The sequence below is a fragment of the Anarhichas minor genome, unplaced genomic scaffold (genome assembly GCF_050575085.1).
Source record: "Anarhichas minor isolate MPS153535 unplaced genomic scaffold, ASM5057508v1 ptg000055l, whole genome shotgun sequence".
Taxonomy (NCBI): Eukaryota; Metazoa; Chordata; class Actinopteri; order Perciformes; family Anarhichadidae; genus Anarhichas; species Anarhichas minor.
In genome coordinates this window covers 1746323-1767760 of record NW_027466501.1, presented here as the reverse complement: position 1 = coordinate 1767760, position 21438 = coordinate 1746323, and the positions used below count along the sequence as shown (strand labels likewise).

The following is a 21438-nucleotide window of genomic DNA, read 5'->3' as shown; positions in this document are numbered from 1 at the left end:
TGTTCAAAAAGGAAAACACTATTGCCTTAAGATTTTATTCTAGCTGTTTTATTTCGGACAAAAACAACTTTTACCACATTGCAGGTCAAAAGTGGCTGCAATGACAGTCTACTCTGTCAACATTCCATTCCATCGCAGTTGCAGACTGCCTCCAGCAGAGCCACCCGTCTGTCGTCCAACAGAGTGGCCAGCAGACTGAACTTATCAAAACTAGTTGGGGGTATAGCTCAGTGGTAGAGCATTTGACTGCAGATCAAGAGGTCCCCAGTTTAGCTCTGGATGCCCCCTCTACAGATATTAGAAGTTTCAGAAGCACTAGTCTTTATGGAAGTGGTTGATTCCCTGTTTCAACATGTTCAAAAAGGAAAACAATATTCCCCTAAGCTTTTATTCTAGCTGTTTTATGTTGGACAAAAACAACTTTTACCACATTGCAGGACAAAAGTGGCTGCAATGACGGTTTACGCCATCACCAGTACATTCCACCGCAGGTGCAGACTTCCTCCAGCAGAGCCACCCATCTGTAGTCCAACAGAGTGGCCCACAGACTGAACTTATCAAAAATAATTGGGGGTATAGCTCAGCGGTAGAGCATTTGACTGCAGATCAAGAGGTCCCCAGTTCAACTCTGGGTGCCCCCTCTACAGATATTAGAAGTTTCAGAAGCACTAGTCTTTATGGAAGTGGTTGATTCCCTGTTTCAACATGTTCAAAAAGGAAAACAATATTCCATTAAGCTTTTATTCTAGCTGTTTTATGTTGGACAAAAACAACTTTTACCACATTGCAGGCCAAAAGTGGCTGCAATGACAGTTTACGCCATCACCAGTACATTCCACCGCAGGTGCAGACTTCCTCCAGCAGAGCCACCCGTCTGTAGTCCAACAGAGTGGCCAGCAGACTGAACTTATCAAAACTAGTTGGGGGTATAGCTCAGTGGTAGAGCATTTGACTGCAGATCAAGAGGTCCCCAGTTCAACTCTGGGTGCCCCCTCTTCAGATATGAGAAGTTTCAGAAGCACTAGTCTTTATAAAAGTGGCTGATTCCCAGTTTCAAAAAGCTCATCTTTCCCTTGTTCAAAAAGGAAAACACTATTGCCTTAAGATTTTATTCTAGCTGTTTTATTTCGGACAAAAACAACTTTTACCACATTGCAGGTCAAAAGTGGCTGCAATGACAGTCTACTCTGTCAACATTCCATTCCATCGCAGTTGCAGACTGCCTCCAGCAGAGCCACCCGTCTGTCGTCCAACAGAGTGGCCAGCAGACTGAACTTATCAAAACTAGTTGGGGGTATAGCTCAGTGGTAGAGCATTTGACTGCAGATCAAGAGGTCCCCAGTTTAGCTCTGGATGCCCCCTCTACAGATATTAGAAGTTTCAGAAGCACTAGTCTTTATGGAAGTGGTTGATTCCCTGTTTCAACATGTTCAAAAAGGAAAACAATATTCCCCTAAGCTTTTATTCTAGCTGTTTTATGTTGGACAAAAACAACTTTTACCACATTGCAGGACAAAAGTGGCTGCAATGACAGTTTACGCCATCACCAGTACATTCCACCGCAGGTGCAGACTTCCTCCAGCAGAGCCACCCATCTGTAGTCCAACAGAGTGGCCCACAGACTGAACTTATCAAAAATAATTGGGGGTATAGCTCAGTGGTAGAGCATTTGACTGCAGATCAAGAGGTCCCCAGTTCAACTCTGGGTGCCCCCTCTTCAGATATGAGAAGTTTCAGAAGCACTAGTCTTTATAAAAGTGGCTGATTCCCAGTTTCAAAAAGCTCATCTTTCCCTTGTTCAAAAAGGAAAACACTATTGCCTTAAGATTTTATTCTAGCTGTTTTATTTCGGACAAAAACAACTTTTACCACATTGCAGGTCAAAAGTGGCTGCAATGACAGTCTACTCTGTCAACATTCCATTCCATCGCAGTTGCAGACTGCCTCCAGCAGAGCCACCCGTCTGTAGTCCAACAGAGTGGCCCGCAGACTGAACATATCAAAAAGAATTGGGGGTATAGCTCAGCGGTAGAGCATTTGACTGCAGATCAAGAGGTCCCCAGTTCAACTCTGGGTGCCCCCTCTACAGATATTAGAAGTTTCAGAAGCACTAGTCTTTATGGAAGTGGTTGATTCCCTGTTTCAACATGTTCAAAAAGGAAAACAATATTCCATTAAGCTTTTATTCGAGCTGTTTTATGTTGGACAAAAACAACTTTTACCACATTGCAGGCCAAAAGTGGCTGCAATGACAGTTTACGCCATCACCAGTACATTCCACCGCAGGTGCAGACTTCCTCCAGCAGAGCCACCCGTCTGTAGTCCAACAGAGTGGCCAGCAGACTGAACTTATCAAAACTAGTTGGGGGTATAGCTCAGTGGTAGAGCATTTGACTGCAGATCAAGAGGTCCCCAGTTCAACTCTGGGTGCCCCCTCTTCAGATATGAGAAGTTTCCGAAGCACTAGTCTTTATAAAAGTGGCTGATACCCAGTTTCAAAAAGCTCATCTTTCCCTTGTTCAAAAAGGAAAACACTATTGCCTTAAGATTTTATTCTAGCTGTTTTATTTCGGACAAAAACAACTTTTACCACATTGCAGGTCAAAAGTGGCTGCAATGACAGTCTACTCTGTCAACATTCCATTCCATCGCAGTTGCAGACTGCCTCCAGCAGAGCCACCCATCTGTAGTCCAACAGAGTGGCCAGCAGACTGAACTTATCAAAACTAGTTGGGGGTATAGCTCAGTGGTAGAGCATTTGACTGCAGATCAAGAGGTCCCCAGTTCAACTCTGGGTGCCCCCTCTACAGATATTAGAAGTTTCAGAAGCACTAGTCTTTATGGAAGTGGTTGATTCCCTGTTTCAACATGTTCAAAAAGGAAAACAATATTCCCCTAAGCTTTTATTCTAGCTGTTTTATGTTGGACAAAAACAACTTTTACCACATTGCAGGCCAAAAGTGGCTGCAATGACAGTTTACGCCATCACCAGTACATTCCACCGCAGGTGCAGACTTCCTCCAGCAGAGCCACCCGTCTGTAGTCCAACAGAGTGGCCAGCAGACTGAACTTATCAAAACTAGTTGGGGGTATAGCTCAGTGGTAGAGCATTTGACTGCAGATCAAGAGGTCCCCAGTTCAACTCTGGGTGCCCCCTCTTCAGATATGAGAAGTTTCAGAAGCACTAGTCTTTATAAAAGTGGCTGATACCCAGTTTCAAAAAGCTCATCTTTCCCTTGTTCAAAAAGGAAAACACTATTGCCTTAAGATTTTATACTAGCTGTTTTATTTCGGACAAAAACAACTTTTACCACATTGCAGGTCAAAGGTGGCTGCAATGACAGTCTACTCTGTCAACATTCCATTCCATCGCAGTTGCAGACTGCCTCCAGCAGAGCCACCCGTCTGTAGTCCAACAGAGTGGCCAGCAGACTGAACTTATCAAAACTAGTTGGGGGTATAGCTCAGTGGTAGAGCATTTTACTGCAGATCAAGAGGTCCCCAGTTCAACTCTGGGTGCCCCCTCTACAGATATTAGAAGTTTCAGAAGCACTAGTCTTTATGGAAGTGGTTGATTCCCTGTTTCAACATGTTCAAAAAGGAAAACAATATTCCATTAAGCTTTTATTCTAGCTGTTTTATGTTGGACAAAAACAACTTTTACCACATTGCAGGCCAAAAGTGGCTGCAATGACGGTTTACGCCATCACCAGTACATTCCACCGCAGGTGCAGACTTCCTCCAGCAGAGCCACCCATCTGTAGTCCAACAGAGTGGCCCACAGACTGAACTTATCAAAAATAATTGGGGGTATAGCTCAGCGGTAGAGCATTTGACTGCAGATCAAGAGGTCCCCAGTTCAACTCTGGGTGCCCCCTCTTCAGATATGAGAAGTTTCAGAAGCACTAGTCTTTATAAAAGTTGCTGATTCCCAGTTTCAAAAAGCTCATCTTTCCCTTGTTCAAAAAGGAAAACACTATTGCCTTAAGATTTTATTCTAGCTGTTTTATTTCGGACAAAAACAACTTTTACCACATTGCAGGTCAAAAGTGGCTGCAATGACAGTCTACTCTGTCAACATTCCATTCCATCGCAGTTGCAGACTGCCTCCAGCAGAGCCACCCATCTGTAGTCCAACAGAGTGGCCAGCAGACTGAACTTATCAAAACTAGTTGGGGGTATAGCTCAGTGGTAGAGCATTTGACTGCAGATCAAGAGGTCCCCAGTTCAACTCTGGGTGCCCCCTCTACAGATATTAGAAGTTTCAGAAGCACTAGTCTTTATGGAAGTGGTTGATTCCCTGTTTCAACATGTTCAAAAAGGAAAACAATATTCCCCTAAGCTTTTATTCTAGCTGTTTTATGTTGGACAAAAACAACTTTTACCACATTGCAGGACAAAAGTGGCTGCAATGACGGTTTACGCCATCACCAGTACATTCCACCGCAGGTGCAGACTTCCTCCAGCAGAGCCACCCATCTGTAGTCCAACAGAGTGGCCCACAGACTGAACTTATCAAAAATAATTGGGGGTATAGCTCAGTGGTAGAGCATTTGACTGCAGATCAAGAGGTCCCCAGTTCAACTCTGGGTGCCCCCTCTTCAGATATGAGAAGTTTCAGAAGCACTAGTCTTTATAAAAGTGGCTGATTCCCAGTTTCAAAAAGCTCATCTTTCCCTTGTTCAAAAAGGAAAACACTATTGCCTTAAGATTTTATTCTAGCTGTTTTATTTCGGACAAAAACAACTTTTACCACATTGCAGGTCAAAAGTGGCTGCAATGACAGTCTACTCTGTCAACATTCCATTCCATCGCAGTTGCAGACTGCCTCCAGCAGAGCCACCCGTCTGTAGTCCAACAGAGTGGCCCGCAGACTGAACATATCAAAAACAATTGGGGGTATAGCTCAGCGGTAGAGCATTTGACTGCAGATCAAGAGGTCCCCAGTTCAACTCTGGGTGCCCCCTCTACAGATATTAGAAGTTTCAGAAGCACTAGTCTTTATGGAAGTGGTTGATTCCCTGTTTCAACATGTTCAAAAAGGAAAACAATATTCCCCTAAGCTTTTATTCTAGCTGTTTTATGTTGGAGAAAAACAACTTTTACCACATTGCAGGCCAAAAGTGGCTGCAATGACAGTTTACGCCATCACCAGTACATTCCACCGCAGGTGCAGACTTCCTCCAGCAGAGCCACCCGTCTGTAGTCCAACAGAGTGGCCAGCAGACTGAACTTATCAAAACTAGTTGGGGGTATAGCTCAGTGGTAGAGCATTTGACTGCAGATCAAGAGGTCCCCAGTTCAACTCTGGGTGCCCCCTCTTCAGATATGAGAAGTTTCAGAAGCACTAGTCTTTATAAAAGTGGCTGATACCCAGTTTCAAAAAGCTCATCTTTCCCTTGTTCAAAAAGGAAAACACTATTGCCTTAAGATTTTATTCTAGCTGTTTTATTTCGGACAAAAACAACTTTTACCACATTGCAGGTCAAAGGTGGCTGCAATGACAGTCTGCTCTGTCAACATTCCATTCCATCGCAGTTGCAGACTGCCTCCAGCAGAGCCACCCGTCTGTAGTCCAACAGAGTGGCCCACAGACTGAACTTATCAAAAATAATTGGGGGTATAGCTCAGTGGTAGAGCATTTGACTGCAGATCAAGAGGTCCCCAGTTCAACTCTGGGTGCCCCCTCTTCAGATATGAGAAGTTTCAGAAGCACTAGTCTTTATAAAAGTGGCTGATTCCCAGTTTCAAAAAGCTCATCTTTCCCTTGTTCAAAAAGGAAAACACTATTGCCTTAAGATTTTATTCTAGCTGTTTTATTTCGGACAAAAACAACTTTTACCACATTGCAGGTCAAAAGTGGCTGCAATGACAGTCTACTCTGTCAACATTCCATTCCATCGCAGTTGCAGACTGCCTCCAGCAGAGCCACCCGTCTGTAGTCCAACAGAGTGGCCCGCAGACTGAACATATCAAAAACAATTGGGGGTATAGCTCAGCGGTAGAGCATTTGACTGCAGATCAAGAGGTCCCCAGTTCAACTCTGGGTGCCCCCTCTACAGATATTAGAAGTTTCAGAAGCACTAGTCTTTATGGAAGTGGTTGATTCCCTGTTTCAACATGTTCAAAAAGGAAAACAATATTCCCCTAAGCTTTTATTCTAGCTGTTTTATGTTGGACAAAAACAACTTTTACCACATTGCAGGACAAAAGTGGCTGCAATGACGGTTTACGCCATCACCAGTACATTCCACCGCAGGTGCAGACTGCCTCCAGCAGAGCCACCCGTCTGTAGTCCAACAGAGTGGCCAGCAGACTGAACTTATCAAAACTAGTTGGGGGTATAGCTCAGTGGTAGAGCATTTGACTGCAGATCAAGAGGTCCCCAGTTCAACTCTGGGTGCCCCCTCTTCAGATATGAGAAGTTTCAGAAGCACTAGTCTTTATAAAAGTGGCTGATACCCAGTTTCAAAAAGCTCATCTTTCCCTTGTTCAAAAAGGAAAACACTATTGCCTTAAGATTTTATTCTAGCTGTTTTATTTCGGACAAAAACAACTTTTACCACATTGCAGGTCAAAGGTGGCTGCAATGACAGTCTACTCTGTCAACATTCCATTCCATCGCAGTTGCAGACTGCCTCCAGCAGAGCCACCCGTCTGTCGTCCAACAGAGTGGCCAGCAGACTGAACTTATCAAAACTAGTTGGGGGTATAGCTCAGTGGTAGAGCATTTGACTGCAGATCAAGAGGTCCCCAGTTTAGCTCTGGATGCCCCCTCTACAGATATTAGAAGTTTCAGAAGCACTAGTCTTTATGGAAGTGGTTGATTCCCTGTTTCAACATGTTCAAAAAGGAAAACAATATTCCCCTAAGCTTTTATTCTAGCTGTTTTATGTTGGACAAAAACAACTTTTACCACATTGCAGGACAAAAGTGGCTGCAATGACGGTTTACGCCATCACCAGTACATTCCACCGCAGGTGCAGACTTCCTCCAGCAGAGCCACCCGTCTGTAGTCCAACAGAGTGGCCCACAGACTGAACTTATCAAAAATAATTGGGGGTATAGCTCAGTGGTAGAGCATTTGACTGCAGATCAAGAGGTCCCCAGTTCAACTCTGGGTGCCCCCTCTTCAGATATGAGAAGTTTCAGAAGCACTAGTCTTTATAAAAGTGGCTGATTCCCAGTTTCAAAAAGCTCATCTTTCACTTGTTCAAAAAGGAAAACACTATTGCCTTAAGATTTTATTCTAGCTGTTTTATTTCGGACAAAAACAACTTTTACCACATTGCAGGTCAAAAGTGGCTGCAATGACAGTCTACTCTGTCAACATTCCATTCCATCGCAGTTGCAGACTGCCTCCAGCAGAGCCACCCGTCTGTAGTCCAACAGAGTGGCCCGCAGACTGAACATATCAAAAAGAATTGGGGGTATAGCTCAGCGGTAGAGCATTTGACTGCAGATCAAGAGGTCCCCAGTTCAACTCTGGGTGCCCCCTCTACAGATATTAGAAGTTTCAGAAGCACTAGTCTTTATGGAAGTGGTTGATTCCCTGTTTCAACATGTTCAAAAAGGAAAACAATATTCCATTAAGCTTTTATTCTAGCTGTTTTATGTTGGACAAAAACAACTTTTACCACATTGCAGGCCAAAAGTGGCTGCAATGACAGTTTACGCCATCACCAGTACATTCCACCGCAGGTGCAGACTTCCTCCAGCAGAGCCACCCATCTGTAGTCCAACAGAGTGGCCCACAGACTGAACTTATCAAAAATAATTGGGGGTATAGCTCAGTGGTAGAGCATTTGACTGCAGATCAAGAGGTCCCCAGTTCAACTCTGGGTGCCCCCTCTTCAGATATGAGAAGTTTCAGAAGCACTAGTCTTTATAAAAGTGGCTGATTCCCAGTTTCAAAAAGCTCATCTTTCCCTTGTTCAAAAAGGAAAACACTATTGCCTTAAGATTTTATTCTAGCTGTTTTATTTCGGACAAAAACAACTTTTACCACATTGCAGGTCAAAAGTGGCTGCAATGACAGTCTACTCTGTCAACATTCCATTCCATCGCAGTTGCAGACTGCCTCCAGCAGAGCCACCCGTCTGTCGTCCAACAGAGTGGCCAGCAGACTGAACTTATCAAAACTAGTTGGGGGTATAGCTCAGTGGTAGAGCATTTGACTGCAGATCAAGAGGTCCCCAGTTCAACTCTGGGTGCCCCCTCTTCAGATATGAGAAGTTTCAGAAGCACTAGTCTTTATAAAAGTGGCTGATACCCAGTTTCAAAAAGCTCATCTTTCCCTTGTTCAAAAAGGAAAACACTATTGCCTTAAGATTTTATTCTAGCTGTTTTATTTCGGACAAAAACAACTTTTACCACATTGCAGGTCAAAGGTGGCTGCAATGACAGTCTACTCTGTCAACATTCCATTCCATCGCAGTTGCAGACTGCCTCCAGCAGAGCCACCCGTCTGTAGTCCAACAGAGTGGCCAGCAGACTGAACTTATCAAAACTAGTTGGGGGTATAGCTCAGTGGTAGAGCATTTTACTGCAGATCAAGAGGTCCCCAGTTCAACTCTGGGTGCCCCCTCTACAGATATTAGAAGTTTCAGAAGCACTAGTCTTTATGGAAGTGGTTGATTCCCTGTTTCAACATGTTCAAAAAGGAAAACAATATTCCATTAAGCTTTTATTCTAGCTGTTTTATGTTGGACAAAAACAACTTTTACCACATTGCAGGCCAAAAGTGGCTGCAATGACGGTTTACGCCATCACCAGTACATTCCACCGCAGGTGCAGACTTCCTCCAGCAGAGCCACCCATCTGTAGTCCAACAGAGTGGCCCACAGACTGAACTTATCAAAAATAATTGGGGGTATAGCTCAGCGGTAGAGCATTTGACTGCAGATCAAGAGGTCCCCAGTTCAACTCTGGGTGCCCCCTCTTCAGATATGAGAAGTTTCAGAAGCACTAGTCTTTATAAAAGTTGCTGATTCCCAGTTTCAAAAAGCTCATCTTTCCCTTGTTCAAAAAGGAAAACACTATTGCCTTAAGATTTTATTCTAGCTGTTTTATTTCGGACAAAAACAACTTTTACCACATTGCAGGTCAAAAGTGGCTGCAATGACAGTCTACTCTGTCAACATTCCATTCCATCGCAGTTGCAGACTGCCTCCAGCAGAGCCACCCATCTGTAGTCCAACAGAGTGGCCAGCAGACTGAACTTATCAAAACTAGTTGGGGGTATAGCTCAGTGGTAGAGCATTTTACTGCAGATCAAGAGGTCCCCAGTTCAACTCTGGGTGCCCCCTCTACAGATATTAGAAGTTTCAGAAGCACTAGTCTTTATGGAAGTGGTTGATTCCCTGTTTCAACATGTTCAAAAAGGAAAACAATATTCCCCTAAGCTTTTATTCTAGCTGTTTTATGTTGGACAAAAACAACTTTTACCACATTGCAGGCCAAAAGTGGCTGCAATGACAGTTTACGCCATCACCAGTACATTCCACCGCAGGTGCAGACTTCCTCCAGCAGAGCCACCCGTCTGTAGTCCAACAGAGTGGCCAGCAGACTGAACTTATCAAAACTAGTTGGGGGTATAGCTCAGTGGTAGAGCATTTGACTGCAGATCAAGAGGTCCCCAGTTCAACTCTGGGTGCCCCCTCTTCAGATATGAGAAGTTTCAGAAGCACTAGTCTTTATAAAAGTGGCTGATACCCAGTTTCAAAAAGCTCATCTTTCCCTTGTTCAAAAAGGAAAACACTATTGCCTTAAGATTTTATTCTAGCTGTTTTATTTCGGACAAAAACAACTTTTACCACATTGCAGGTCAAAGGTGGCTGCAATGACAGTCTACTCTGTCAACATTCCATTCCATCGCAGTTGCAGACTGCCTCCAGCAGAGCCACCCGTCTGTAGTCCAACAGAGTGGCCAGCAGACTGAACTTATCAAAACTAGTTGGGGGTATAGCTCAGTGGTAGAGCATTTTACTGCAGATCAAGAGGTCCCCAGTTCAACTCTGGGTGCCCCCTCTACAGATATTAGAAGTTTCAGAAGCACTAGTCTTTATGGAAGTGGTTGATTCCCTGTTTCAACATGTTCAAAAAGGAAAACAATATTCCATTAAGCTTTTATTCTAGCTGTTTTATGTTGGACAAAAACAACTTTTACCACATTGCAGGCCAAAAGTGGCTGCAATGACGGTTTACGCCATCACCAGTACATTCCACCGCAGGTGCAGACTTCCTCCAGCAGAGCCACCCATCTGTAGTCCAACAGAGTGGCCCACAGACTGAACTTATCAAAAATAATTGGGGGTATAGCTCAGCGGTAGAGCATTTGACTGCAGATCAAGAGGTCCCCAGTTCAACTCTGGGTGCCCCCTCTTCAGATATGAGAAGTTTCAGAAGCACTAGTCTTTATAAAAGTTGCTGATTCCCAGTTTCAAAAAGCTCATCTTTCCCTTGTTCAAAAAGGAAAACACTATTGCCTTAAGATTTTATTCTAGCTGTTTTATTTCGGACAAAAACAACTTTTACCACATTGCAGGTCAAAAGTGGCTGCAATGACAGTCTACTCTGTCAACATTCCATTCCATCGCAGTTGAAGACTGCCTCCAGCAGAGCCACCCATCTGTAGTCCAACAGAGTGGCCAGCAGACTGAACTTATCAAAACTAGTTGGGGGTATAGCTCAGTGGTAGAGCATTTGACTGCAGATCAAGAGGTCCCCAGTTCAACTCTGGGTGCCCCCTCTACAGATATTAGAAGTTTCAGAAGCACTAGTCTTTATGGAAGTGGTTGATTCCCTGTTTCAACATGTTCAAAAAGGAAAACAATATTCCCCTAAGCTTTTATTCTAGCTGTTTTATGTTGGACAAAAACAACTTTTACCACATTGCAGGCCAAAAGTGGCTGCAATGACAGTTTACGCCATCACCAGTACATTCCACCGCAGGTGCAGACTTCCTCCAGCAGAGCCACCCATCTGTAGTCCAACAGAGTGGCCCACAGACTGAACTTATCAAAAATAATTGGGGGTATAGCTCAGCGGTAGAGCATTTGACTGCAGATCAAGAGGTCCCCAGTTCAACTCTGGGTGCCCCCTCTTCAGATATGAGAAGTTTCAGAAGCACTAGTGTTTATAGAAGTGGCTCATTCCCAGTTTCAAAAAGCTCATCTTTCCCTTGTTCAAAAAGGAAAACACTATTGCCTTAAGATTTTATTCTAGCTGTTTTATTTCGGACAAAAACAACTTTTACCACATTGCAGGTCAAAAGTGGCTGCAATGACAGTCTACTCTGTCAACATTCCATTCCATCGCAGTTGCAGACTGCCTCCAGCAGAGCCACCCATCTGTAGTCCAACAGAGTGGCCAGCAGACTGAACTTATCAAAACTAGTTGGGGGTATAGCTCAGTGGTAGAGCATTTTACTGCAGATCAAGAGGTCCCCAGTTCAACTCTGGGTGCCCCCTCTACAGATATTAGAAGTTTCAGAAGCACTAGTCTTTATGGAAGTGGTTGATTCCCTGTTTCAACATGTTCAAAAAGGAAAACAATATTCCCCTAAGCTTTTATTCTAGCTGTTTTATGTTGGACAAAAACAACTTTTACCACATTGCAGGCCAAAAGTGGCTGCAATGACGGTTTACGCCATCACCAGTACATTCCACCGCAGGTGCAGACTTCCTCCAGCAGAGCCACCCATCTGTAGTCCAACAGAGTGGCCCACAGACTGAACTTATCAAAAATAATTGGGGGTATAGCTCAGCGGTAGAGCATTTGACTGCAGATCAAGAGGTCCCCAGTTCAACTCTGGGTGCCCCCTCTTCAGATATGAGAAGTTTCAGAAGCACTGGTCTTTATAAAAGTGGCTGATTCCCAGTTTCAAAAAGCTCATCTTTCCCTTGTTCAAAAAGGAAAACACTATTGCCTTAAGATTTTATTCTAGCTGTTTTATTTCGGACAAAAACAACTTTTACCACATTGCAGGTCAAAAGTGGCTGCAATGACAGTCTACTCTGTCAACATTCCATTCCATCGCAGTTGCAGACTGCCTCCAGCAGAGCCACCCATCTGTAGTCCAACAGAGTGGCCAGCAGACTGAACCTATCAAAACTAGTTGGGGGTATAGCTCAGTGGTAGAGCATTTGACTGCAGATCAAGAGGTCCCCAGTTCAACTCTGGGCGCCCCCTCTACAGATATTAGAAGTTTCAGAAGCACTAGTCTTTATGGAAGTGGTTGATTCCCTGTTTCAACATGTTCAAAAAGGAAAACAATATTCCCCTAAGCTTTTATTCTAGCTGTTTTATGTTGGACAAAAACAACTTTTACCACATTGCAGGCCAAAAGTGGCTGCAATGACAGTTTACGCCATCACCAGTACATTCCACCGCAGGTGCAGACTTCCTCCAGCAGAGCCACCCATCTGTAGTCCAACAGAGTGGCCCACAGACTGAACTTATCAAAAATAATTGGGGGTATAGCTCAGCGGTAGAGCATTTGACTGCAGATCAAGAGGTCCCCAGTTCAACTCTGGGTGCCCCCTCTTCAGATATGAGAAGTTTCAGAAGCACTAGTGTTTATAAAAGTGGCTCATTCCCAGTTTCAAAAAGCTCATCTTTCCCTTGTTCAAAAAGGAAAACACTATTGCCTTAAGATTTTATTCTAGCTGTTTTATTTCGGACAAAAACAACTTTTACCACATTGCAGGTCAAAAGTGGCTGCAATGACAGTCTACTCTGTCAACATTCCATTCCATCGCAGTTGCAGACTGCCTCCAGCAGAGCCACCCATCTGTAGTCCAACAGAGTGGCCAGCAGACTGAACTTATCAAAACTAGTTGGGGGTATAGCTCAGTGGTAGAGCATTTTACTGCAGATCAAGAGGTCCCCAGTTCAACTCTGGGTGCCCCCTCTACAGATATTAGAAGTTTCAGAAGCACTAGTCTTTATGGAAGTGGTTGATTCCCTGTTTCAACATGTTCAAAAAGGAAAACAATATTCCCCTAAGCTTTTATTCTAGCTGTTTTATGTTGGACAAAAACAACTTTTACCACATTGCAGGCCAAAAGTGGCTGCAATGACGGTTTACGCCATCACCAGTACATTCCACCGCAGGTGCAGACTTCCTCCAGCAGAGCCACCCATCTGTAGTCCAACAGAGTGGCCCACAGACTGAACTTATCAAAAATAATTGGGGGTATAGCTCAGCGGTAGAGCATTTGACTGCAGATCAAGAGGTCCCCAGTTCAACTCTGGGTGCTCCCTCTTCAGATATTAGAAGTTTCGGAAGACCTAGTCTTCATAAAAGTGGTTGATTCCCAGTTTCAATATGTTCAAAAAGGAAAACACTATTCCCTTAAGATTTTATTCTAGCTGTTTTATGTCGGACAAAAACAACTTTAACCACAGTGCAGGTCCAAAGTGGCTACAATGAAGGTCTACTCTGTCACCATTACATTCCACCGCAGGTGCAGACTGCCTCCAGCAGAGCCACCCGTCTGTAGTCCAACAGAGTGGCCCGCAGACTGAATTTATCAAAAACAACTGGGGGTATAGCTCAGTGGTAGAGCATTTGACTGCAGATCAAGAGGTCCCCAGTTCAACTCTGGGTGCTCCCTCTTCAGATATTAGAAGTTTCGGAAGACCTAGTCTTCATAAAAGTGGTTGATTCACAGTTTCAACATGTTCAAAAAGGAAAGCACTATTCCCTTAAGATTTTATTCTAGCTGTTTTATGTCGGACAAAAACAACTTTTACCACAGTGCAGGTCCAAAGTGGCTGCAATGACAGTCTACTCTGTCAACATTACATTCCATCACAGTTGCAGACTGCCTCCAGCAGAGCCACCCGTCTTTAGTCCAACAGAGTGGCCCGCAGACTGAATATATCAAAAACAATTGGGGGTATAGCTCAGTGGTAGAGCATTTGACTGCAGATCAAGAGGTCCCCAGTTCAACTCTGGGTGCCCCCTATTCAGATATTAGAAGTTTCGGAAGCACTAGTCTTTATAAAAGTGGCTGATTCCCAGTTTCAAAAAGCTCATCTTTCCCTTGTTCGAAAAGGAAAACACTATTCCCTTAAGATTTTATTCTAGCTGTTTTATGTCGGACAAAAACAACTTTTACCACAGTGCAGGTCCAAAGTGGCTGCAATGAAGGTCTACTCTGTTACCATTACATTCCACCGCAGGTGCAGACTGCCTCCAGCAGAGCCACCCGTCTGTAGTCCAACAGAGTGGCCCGCAGACTGAATTTATCAAACAGAATTGGGGGTATAGCTCAGTGGTAGAGCATTTGACTGCAGATCAAGAGGTCCCCAGTTCAACTCTGGGTGCTCCCTCTTCAGATATTAGAAGTTTCGGAAGACCTAGTCTTCATAAAAGTGGTTGATTCCCAGTTTCAACATGTTCAAAAAGGAAAGCATTATTCCCTTAAGATTTTATTCTAGCTGTTTTATGTCGGACAAAAACAACTTTTACCACAGTGCAGGTCCAAAGTGGCTGCAATGACAGTCTACTCTGTCAACATTACATTCCATCGCAGTTGCAGACTGCCTCCAGCAGAGCCACCCGTCTTTAGTCCAACAGAGTGGCCCGCAGACTGAATATATCAAAAACAATTGGGGGTATAGCTCAGTGGTAGAGCATTTGACTGCAGATCAAGAGGTCCCCAGTTCAACTCTGGGTGCCCCCTCTTCAGATATTAGAGGTTTCGGAAACACTAGTCTTTATAAAAGTGGCTGATTCCCAGTTTCAAAAAGCTCATCTTTCCCTTGTTCAAAAAGGAATACACTATTCCCTTAAGATTTTATTCTAGCTGTTTTATTTCGGACAAAAACAACTTTTACCACATTGCAGGTCAAAAGTGGCTGCAATGACGGTTTACGCCATCACCAGTACATTCCACCGCAGGTGCAGACTGCCTCCAGCAGAGCCACCCGTCTGTAGTCCAACAGAGTGGCCCGCAGACTGAATATATCAAAAACAATTGGGGGTATAGCTCAGTGGTAGAGCATTTGACTGCAGATCAAGAGGTCCCCAGTTCAACTCTGGGTTCCCCCTCTTCAGATTTTAGAAGTTTCGGAAGAACTAGTCTTTATAAAAGTGGCTGATTCCCAGTTTCAAAATGCTCATCTTTCCCTTGTTCAAAAAGGAATACACTATTCCCTTAAGATTTTATTCTAGCTGTTTTATTTCGGACAAAAACAACTTTTACCACATTGCAGGTCAAAAGTGGCTGCAATGACGGTTTACGCCATCACCAGTACATTCCACCGCAGGTGCAGACTGCCTCCAGCAGAGCCACCTGTCTGTAGTCCAACAGAGTGGCCCGCAGACTGAATATATCAAAAACAATTGGGGGTATAGCTCAGTGGTAGAGCATTTGACTGCAGATCAAGAGGTCCCCAGTTCAACTCTGGGTTCCCCCTCTTCAGATTTTAGAAGTTTCGGAAGAACTAGTCTTTATAAAAGTGGCTGATTCCCAGTTTCAAAATGCTCATCTTTCCCTTGTTCAAAAAGGAAAACACTATTCCCTTAAGATTTTATTCTAGCTGTTTTATGTCGGACAAAAACAACTTTTACCACATTGCAGGTCAAAAGTGGCTGCAATGACGGTTTACGCCATCACCAGTACATTCCACCGCAGGTGCAGACTGCCTCCAGCAGAGCCACCCGTCTGTAGTCCAACAGAGTGGCCCGCAGACTGAATATATCAAAAACAATTGGGGGTATAGCTCAGTGGTAGAGCATTTGACTGCAGATCAAGAGGTCCCCAGTTCAACTCTGGGTGCCCCCTCTTCAGATATTAGAGGTTTCGGAAACACTAGTCTTTATAAAAGTGGCTGATTCCCAGTTTCAAAAAGCTCATCTTTCCCTTGTTCAAAAAGGAATACACTATTCCCTTAAGATTTTATTCTAGCTGTTTTATTTAGGAGAAAAACAACTTTTACCACATTGCAGGTCAAAAGTGGCTGCAATGACGGTTTACGCCATCACCAGTACATTCCACCGCAGGTGCAGACTGCCTCCAGCAGAGCCACCCGTCTGTAGTCCAACAGAGTGGCCCGCAGACTGAATATATCAACTACAATTGGGGGTATAGCTCAGTGGTAGAGCATTTGACTGCAGATCAAGAGGTCCCCAGTTCAACTCTGGGTGCCACCTCTTCAGATATTAGAGGTTTCGGAAACACTAGTCTTTATAAAAGTGGCTGATTCCCAGTTTCAAAAAGCTCATCTTTCCCTTGTTCAAAAAGGAATACACTATTCCCTTAAGATTAAGGTCAAGCGGGATACTTACTGTTCGCCAAGCGGGATACTTACTGTTCGCCAAGCAGGGATACCTACTGTTCGCCAAACAGGGATACTTAATGTTCGCCAAGCAGGGACTTTCTGTTCGCCAAGCATGGACTTAACGTTCGTGCCAAGCAGGGACTTACAGCTCGTGCCAAGCAGGGACTTACCATTCGCCAAGCGGGATACTTACCGTTCGCCAAGCGGGATACTTACCGTTCGCCAAGCAGGGACTTACTTTTCGCCAAGCGGGATACTTACTGTTCGCCAAGCGGGATACTTACTGTTCGCCAAGCGGGATACTTACTGTTCACCAAGCAGGGATACCTACTGTTTGCCAAACAGGGATATCCACTGTTCGCCAAGCGGGATATTTACTGTTTGCCAAGCGGGATACTTACTGTTCGCCAATCGGGATACTTACTGTTCGCCAATCGGGATACTTACTGTTCGCCAAGCAGGGATACCTACTGTTCGCCAAACAGGGATACTTAATGTTCGCCAAGCAGGGACTTACTGTTCGCCAAGCATGGACTTACCGTTCGTGCCAAGCAGGGACTTACAGCTCGTGCCAAGCAGGGACTTACTGTTCGCGCTAAGCAGGGACTTACCATTCGCGCCAAGCAGGGACTTACCATTAACGCCAAGCAGGGACTTACCGCTCGCGCCAAGCAGGGCCTTACTACTCGCGCCCAGTAGGGACTTACTGTTCACCAAGCGGGATACTTACTGTTCGCCAAACAGGGATACTTATTGTTTACCAAACAGGGATACTTACTGTTCCCCAAACAGGGATCCTTACTGTTCGCCAAGCGGGATACTTACTGTTCGCCAAGCGGGATACTTACTGTTCGCCAAGCGGGATACTTACCGTTCGCCAAACGGGATACTTACCGTTCGCCAAGCAGGGACTTACTGTTCGCCAAGCTGGATACTTACTGTTAGCCAAACAGGGATACTTACTGTTCGCCAAGCGGGATACCTACTGTTCGCCAAACAGGGATACTTAATGTTCGCCAAGCAGGGACTTACTGTTCGCCAAGCATGGACTTACCGTTCGCGCCAAGCAGGGACTTACAGCTCGTGCCAAGCAGGGACTTACTGTTCACGCTAAGCAGGGACTTACCGTTCGCGCCAAGCAGGGACTTACCGTTCACGCCAAGCAGGAACTTACCATTCGCGCCAAGCAGGGACTTACCGTTTGCGCCAAGCAGGGACTTACCATTCGCGCCAATCAGGGACTTACCGTTCGCGCCAAGCAGGGACTTACCGCTCGCGCCAAGGAAGGCCTTACTACTCGCGCCCAGCAGGGACTTACTGTTCGCCAAGCGGGATACTTACTGTTCACCAAACAGGGATACTTACTGTTCCCCAAACATGGATACTTACTGTTCGCCAAACAAGGATACTTACTGTTCGCCAAGCAGGGATACTTACTGTTCGCCAAGCGGGATACTTACTGTTCGCCAAGCGGGATACTTACTGTTCGCCAAGCGGGATACTTACTGTTCACCAAACAGGGATACTTACTGTTCCCCAAACAGGGATACTTATTGTTCACCAAACAGGGATACTTACTGTTCCCCAAACAGGGATCCTTACTGTTCACCAAACAGGGATACTTACTGTTCGCCAAGCGGGATACTTACTGTTCGCCAAGCGGGATACTTATTGTTCACCAAACAGGGATACTTACTGTTCCCCAAACAGGGATACTTACTGTTCGCCAAACAGGGATACTTACTGTTCGCCAAGCAGGGATACTTACTGTTCGCAAAGCGGGATACTTACTGTTCGCCAAGCAGGATACTTACTGTTCGCCAAGCGGGATACTTACTGTTCACCAAACAGGGATACTTACTGTTCGCCAAACAGGGATACTTACTGTTCGCCAAGCGGGATACTTACTGTTCGCCAAGCGGGATACTTACCATTCGCCAAACGGGATACTTACCGTTCGCCAAGCAGGGACTTTCTGTTCGCCAAACAGGGATACTTAATGTTCGCCAAGCAGGGACTTTCTGTTCGCCAAGCATGGACTTACCGTTCGTGCCAAGCAGGGACTTACAGCTCGTGCCAAGCAGGGACTTACCATTCGCCAAGCGGGATACTTACTGTTTGCCAAGCGGGATACTTACCGTTCGCCAAGCAGGGACTTACTTTTCGCCAAGCGGGATACTTACTGTTCGCCAAGCGGGATACTTACTGTTCGCCAAGCGGGATACTTACTGTTCACCAAGCAGGGATACCTACTGTTTGCCAAACAGGGATATCCACTGTTCGCCAAGCGGGATATTTATTGTTTGCCAAGCGGGATACTTACTGTTCGCCAATCGGGATACTTACTGTTCGCCAATCGGGATACTTACTGTTCGCCAAGCAGGGATACCTACTGTTCGCCAAACAGGGATACTTAATGTTCGCCAAGCAGGGACTTACTGTTCGCCAAGCATGGACTTACCGTTCGTGCCAAGCAGGGACTTACAGCTCGTGCCAAGCAGGGACTTACTGTTCGCGCTAAGCAGGGACTTACCATTCGCGCCAAGCAGGGACTTACCATTAACGCCAAGCAGGGACTTACCGCTCGCGCCAAGCAGGGCCTTACTACTCGCGCCCAGTAGGGACTTACTGTTCACCAAGCGGGATACTTGCTGTTCGCCAAACAGGGATACTTATTGTTTACCAAACAGGGATACTTACTGTTCCCCAAACAGGGATCCTTACTGTTCGCCAAACAGGGATACTTACTGTTCGCCAAACAGGGATACTTACTGTTCGCCAAGCGGGATACTTACTGTTCGCCAAGCGAGATACTTACTGTTCGCCAAGCGGGATACTTACCGTTCGCCAAACGGGATACTTACCGTTCGCCAAGCAGGGACTTACTGTTCGCCAAGCGGGATACTTACTGTTCGCCAAACAGGGATACTTACTGTTCGCCAAGCGGGATACCTACTGTTCGCCAAACAGGGATACTTAATGTTCGCCAAGCAGGGACTTACTGTTCGCCAAGCATGGACTTACCGTTCGCGCCAAGCAGGGACTTACAGCTCGTGCCAAGCAGGGACTTACTGTTCACGCTAAGCAGGGACTTACCGTTCGCGCCAAGCAGGGACTTACCGTTCACGCCAAGCAGGAACTTACCATTCGCGCCAAGCAGGGACTTACCGTTTGCGCCAAGCAGGGACTTACCATTCGTGCCAATCAGGGACTTACCGTTCGCGCCAAGCAGGGACTTACCGCTCGCGCCAAGGAAGGCCTTACTACTCGCGCCCAGCAGGGACTTACTGTTCGCCAAGCGGGATACTTACTGTTCACCAAACAGGGATACTTACTGTTCCCCAAACATGGATACTTACTGTTCGCCAAACAAGGATACTTACTGTTCGCCAAGCAGGGATACTTACTGTTCGCCAAGCGGGATACTTACTGTTCGCCAAGCGGGATACTTACTGTTCGCCAAGCGGGATACTTACTGTTCACCAAACAGGGATACTTACTGTTCCCCAAACAGGGATACTTATTGTTCACCAAACAGGGATACTTACTGTTCCCCAAACAGGGATCCTTACTGTTCGCCAAACAGGGATACTTACTGTTCGCCAAGCGGGATACTTACTGTTCGCCAAGCGGGATACTTACTGTTCGCCAAGCGGGATACTTACTGTTCGCCAAACAGGGATACTTACTGATCACCAAACAGGGATACTTACTGTTCCCCAAACAGGGATACTTACTGTTCGCCAAACAGGGATACTTACTGTTCGCCAAGCAGGGATACTTACTGTTCGCAAAGCGGGATACTTACTGTTCGCCAAGCAGGATACTTACTGTTCGCCAAGCGGGATACTTACTGTTCACCAAACAGGGATACTTACTGTTCGCCAAACAGGGATACTTACTGTTCGCCAAGCGGGATACTTACTGTTCGCCAAGCGGGATACTTACCATTCGCCAAACGGGATACTTACCGTTCGCCAAGCAGGGACTTACTGTTCGCCAAGCGGGATACTTACTGTTCGCCAAACAGGGATACTTACTGTTCGCCAAGCAGGGATACCTACTGTTCGCCAAACGGGATACCTACTGTTCGCCAAGCGGGATACTTACTGTTTGCCAATCGGGATACTTACTCTTCGCCAAGCAGGGATACCTACTGTTTGCCAAACAGGGATACCCACTGTTCGCCAAGCGGGATATTTACTGTTTGCCAAGCGGGATACTTACTGTTCGCCAAGCGGGATACTTACTGTTCGCCAAGCAGGGACTTACTGTTCGCCAAGCATGGACTTACCGTTCGTGCCAAGCAGGGACTTACAGCTCGTGCCAAGCAGGGACTTACTGTTCGCGCTAAGCAGGGACTTACCGTTCGCGCCAAGCAGGGACTTACCATTCGCGCCAAGCAGGGACTTACCATTCACACCAAGCAGGGACTTACCGCTCGCGCCAAGCAGGGCCTTACTACTCGCGCCCAGCAGGGACTTACTGTTCGCCAAGCGGGATACTTACTGTTCGCCAAACAGGGATACTTATTGTTCACCAAACAGGGATACTTACTGTTCCCCAAACAGGGATCCTTACTGTTCGCCAAACAGGGATACTTACTGTTCGCCAAGCGGGATACTTACTGTTCGCCAAGCGGGATACTTACTGTTCGCCAAGCGGGATACTTACTGTTCGCCAAGCGGGATACTTACTGTTCGCCAAACAGGGATACTTACTGATCACCAAACAGGGATACTTACTGTTCCCCAAACATGGATACTTACTGTTCGCCAAACAAGGATACTTACTGTTCGCCAAGCAGGGATACTTACTGTTCGCCAAGCGGGATACTTACTGTTTGCCAAGCGGGATACTTACTGTTCGCCAATCGGGATACTTACTGTTCGCCAATCGGGATACTTACTGTTCGCCAAGCAGGGATACCTACTGTTCGCCAAACAGGGATACTTAATGTTCGCCAAGCAGGGACTTACTGTTCGCCAAGCATGGACTTACCGTTCGTGCCAAGCAGGGACTTACAGCTCGTGCCAAGCAGGGACTTACTGTTCGCGCTAAGCAGGGACTTACCATTCGCGCCAAGCAGGGACTTACCATTAACGCCAAGCAGGGACTTACCGCTCGCGCCAAGCAGGGCCTTAC

At 45.8% G+C, this 21438-nt stretch overlaps 36 non-coding genes across 36 annotated transcripts; all 36 read left to right on the top strand.

Moving 5' to 3' along the window:
• Window positions 1-569: 569 nt before the first annotated feature.
• Window positions 570-641, top strand: trnac-gca (transfer RNA cysteine (anticodon GCA)). Its single transcript has one exon. It is a non-coding gene; the product is annotated as a tRNA-Cys (tRNA).
• A 281-nt stretch (window positions 642-922) lies between these two features.
• On the top strand, window positions 923-994 carry trnac-gca (transfer RNA cysteine (anticodon GCA)). The gene has a single exon. It is a non-coding gene; the product is annotated as a tRNA-Cys (tRNA).
• Window positions 995-1643: 649 nt separating this feature from the next.
• trnac-gca (transfer RNA cysteine (anticodon GCA)) lies at window positions 1644-1715 on the top strand. Its single transcript has one exon. It is a non-coding gene; the product is annotated as a tRNA-Cys (tRNA).
• A 296-nt stretch (window positions 1716-2011) lies between these two features.
• trnac-gca (transfer RNA cysteine (anticodon GCA)) lies at window positions 2012-2083 on the top strand. The gene has a single exon. It is a non-coding gene; the product is annotated as a tRNA-Cys (tRNA).
• Window positions 2084-2364: 281 nt separating this feature from the next.
• Window positions 2365-2436, top strand: trnac-gca (transfer RNA cysteine (anticodon GCA)). Its single transcript has one exon. It is a non-coding gene; the product is annotated as a tRNA-Cys (tRNA).
• Window positions 2437-2732: 296 nt separating this feature from the next.
• trnac-gca (transfer RNA cysteine (anticodon GCA)) lies at window positions 2733-2804 on the top strand. Its single transcript has one exon. It is a non-coding gene; the product is annotated as a tRNA-Cys (tRNA).
• Window positions 2805-3085: 281 nt separating this feature from the next.
• Window positions 3086-3157, top strand: trnac-gca (transfer RNA cysteine (anticodon GCA)). Its single transcript has one exon. It is a non-coding gene; the product is annotated as a tRNA-Cys (tRNA).
• A 649-nt stretch (window positions 3158-3806) lies between these two features.
• Window positions 3807-3878, top strand: trnac-gca (transfer RNA cysteine (anticodon GCA)). The gene has a single exon. It is a non-coding gene; the product is annotated as a tRNA-Cys (tRNA).
• Window positions 3879-4174: 296 nt separating this feature from the next.
• On the top strand, window positions 4175-4246 carry trnac-gca (transfer RNA cysteine (anticodon GCA)). Its single transcript has one exon. It is a non-coding gene; the product is annotated as a tRNA-Cys (tRNA).
• Window positions 4247-4527: 281 nt separating this feature from the next.
• On the top strand, window positions 4528-4599 carry trnac-gca (transfer RNA cysteine (anticodon GCA)). Its single transcript has one exon. It is a non-coding gene; the product is annotated as a tRNA-Cys (tRNA).
• Window positions 4600-4895: 296 nt separating this feature from the next.
• trnac-gca (transfer RNA cysteine (anticodon GCA)) lies at window positions 4896-4967 on the top strand. Its single transcript has one exon. It is a non-coding gene; the product is annotated as a tRNA-Cys (tRNA).
• Window positions 4968-5248: 281 nt separating this feature from the next.
• Window positions 5249-5320, top strand: trnac-gca (transfer RNA cysteine (anticodon GCA)). Its single transcript has one exon. It is a non-coding gene; the product is annotated as a tRNA-Cys (tRNA).
• Window positions 5321-5616: 296 nt separating this feature from the next.
• On the top strand, window positions 5617-5688 carry trnac-gca (transfer RNA cysteine (anticodon GCA)). Its single transcript has one exon. It is a non-coding gene; the product is annotated as a tRNA-Cys (tRNA).
• A 296-nt stretch (window positions 5689-5984) lies between these two features.
• Window positions 5985-6056, top strand: trnac-gca (transfer RNA cysteine (anticodon GCA)). The gene has a single exon. It is a non-coding gene; the product is annotated as a tRNA-Cys (tRNA).
• Window positions 6057-6337: 281 nt separating this feature from the next.
• On the top strand, window positions 6338-6409 carry trnac-gca (transfer RNA cysteine (anticodon GCA)). The gene has a single exon. It is a non-coding gene; the product is annotated as a tRNA-Cys (tRNA).
• A 649-nt stretch (window positions 6410-7058) lies between these two features.
• Window positions 7059-7130, top strand: trnac-gca (transfer RNA cysteine (anticodon GCA)). Its single transcript has one exon. It is a non-coding gene; the product is annotated as a tRNA-Cys (tRNA).
• A 296-nt stretch (window positions 7131-7426) lies between these two features.
• Window positions 7427-7498, top strand: trnac-gca (transfer RNA cysteine (anticodon GCA)). Its single transcript has one exon. It is a non-coding gene; the product is annotated as a tRNA-Cys (tRNA).
• A 281-nt stretch (window positions 7499-7779) lies between these two features.
• Window positions 7780-7851, top strand: trnac-gca (transfer RNA cysteine (anticodon GCA)). The gene has a single exon. It is a non-coding gene; the product is annotated as a tRNA-Cys (tRNA).
• A 296-nt stretch (window positions 7852-8147) lies between these two features.
• Window positions 8148-8219, top strand: trnac-gca (transfer RNA cysteine (anticodon GCA)). The gene has a single exon. It is a non-coding gene; the product is annotated as a tRNA-Cys (tRNA).
• A 649-nt stretch (window positions 8220-8868) lies between these two features.
• On the top strand, window positions 8869-8940 carry trnac-gca (transfer RNA cysteine (anticodon GCA)). The gene has a single exon. It is a non-coding gene; the product is annotated as a tRNA-Cys (tRNA).
• Window positions 8941-9589: 649 nt separating this feature from the next.
• Window positions 9590-9661, top strand: trnac-gca (transfer RNA cysteine (anticodon GCA)). Its single transcript has one exon. It is a non-coding gene; the product is annotated as a tRNA-Cys (tRNA).
• Window positions 9662-10310: 649 nt separating this feature from the next.
• Window positions 10311-10382, top strand: trnac-gca (transfer RNA cysteine (anticodon GCA)). Its single transcript has one exon. It is a non-coding gene; the product is annotated as a tRNA-Cys (tRNA).
• A 296-nt stretch (window positions 10383-10678) lies between these two features.
• On the top strand, window positions 10679-10750 carry trnac-gca (transfer RNA cysteine (anticodon GCA)). The gene has a single exon. It is a non-coding gene; the product is annotated as a tRNA-Cys (tRNA).
• A 281-nt stretch (window positions 10751-11031) lies between these two features.
• trnac-gca (transfer RNA cysteine (anticodon GCA)) lies at window positions 11032-11103 on the top strand. The gene has a single exon. It is a non-coding gene; the product is annotated as a tRNA-Cys (tRNA).
• A 649-nt stretch (window positions 11104-11752) lies between these two features.
• trnac-gca (transfer RNA cysteine (anticodon GCA)) lies at window positions 11753-11824 on the top strand. Its single transcript has one exon. It is a non-coding gene; the product is annotated as a tRNA-Cys (tRNA).
• A 296-nt stretch (window positions 11825-12120) lies between these two features.
• Window positions 12121-12192, top strand: trnac-gca (transfer RNA cysteine (anticodon GCA)). The gene has a single exon. It is a non-coding gene; the product is annotated as a tRNA-Cys (tRNA).
• A 281-nt stretch (window positions 12193-12473) lies between these two features.
• On the top strand, window positions 12474-12545 carry trnac-gca (transfer RNA cysteine (anticodon GCA)). Its single transcript has one exon. It is a non-coding gene; the product is annotated as a tRNA-Cys (tRNA).
• Window positions 12546-13194: 649 nt separating this feature from the next.
• trnac-gca (transfer RNA cysteine (anticodon GCA)) lies at window positions 13195-13266 on the top strand. Its single transcript has one exon. It is a non-coding gene; the product is annotated as a tRNA-Cys (tRNA).
• Window positions 13267-13547: 281 nt separating this feature from the next.
• On the top strand, window positions 13548-13619 carry trnac-gca (transfer RNA cysteine (anticodon GCA)). Its single transcript has one exon. It is a non-coding gene; the product is annotated as a tRNA-Cys (tRNA).
• Window positions 13620-13900: 281 nt separating this feature from the next.
• Window positions 13901-13972, top strand: trnac-gca (transfer RNA cysteine (anticodon GCA)). The gene has a single exon. It is a non-coding gene; the product is annotated as a tRNA-Cys (tRNA).
• A 296-nt stretch (window positions 13973-14268) lies between these two features.
• Window positions 14269-14340, top strand: trnac-gca (transfer RNA cysteine (anticodon GCA)). The gene has a single exon. It is a non-coding gene; the product is annotated as a tRNA-Cys (tRNA).
• A 281-nt stretch (window positions 14341-14621) lies between these two features.
• On the top strand, window positions 14622-14693 carry trnac-gca (transfer RNA cysteine (anticodon GCA)). Its single transcript has one exon. It is a non-coding gene; the product is annotated as a tRNA-Cys (tRNA).
• A 296-nt stretch (window positions 14694-14989) lies between these two features.
• trnac-gca (transfer RNA cysteine (anticodon GCA)) lies at window positions 14990-15061 on the top strand. Its single transcript has one exon. It is a non-coding gene; the product is annotated as a tRNA-Cys (tRNA).
• Window positions 15062-15357: 296 nt separating this feature from the next.
• On the top strand, window positions 15358-15429 carry trnac-gca (transfer RNA cysteine (anticodon GCA)). Its single transcript has one exon. It is a non-coding gene; the product is annotated as a tRNA-Cys (tRNA).
• A 296-nt stretch (window positions 15430-15725) lies between these two features.
• trnac-gca (transfer RNA cysteine (anticodon GCA)) lies at window positions 15726-15797 on the top strand. The gene has a single exon. It is a non-coding gene; the product is annotated as a tRNA-Cys (tRNA).
• A 296-nt stretch (window positions 15798-16093) lies between these two features.
• Window positions 16094-16165, top strand: trnac-gca (transfer RNA cysteine (anticodon GCA)). Its single transcript has one exon. It is a non-coding gene; the product is annotated as a tRNA-Cys (tRNA).
• The last annotated feature ends 5273 nt before the right edge of the window (window positions 16166-21438 follow it).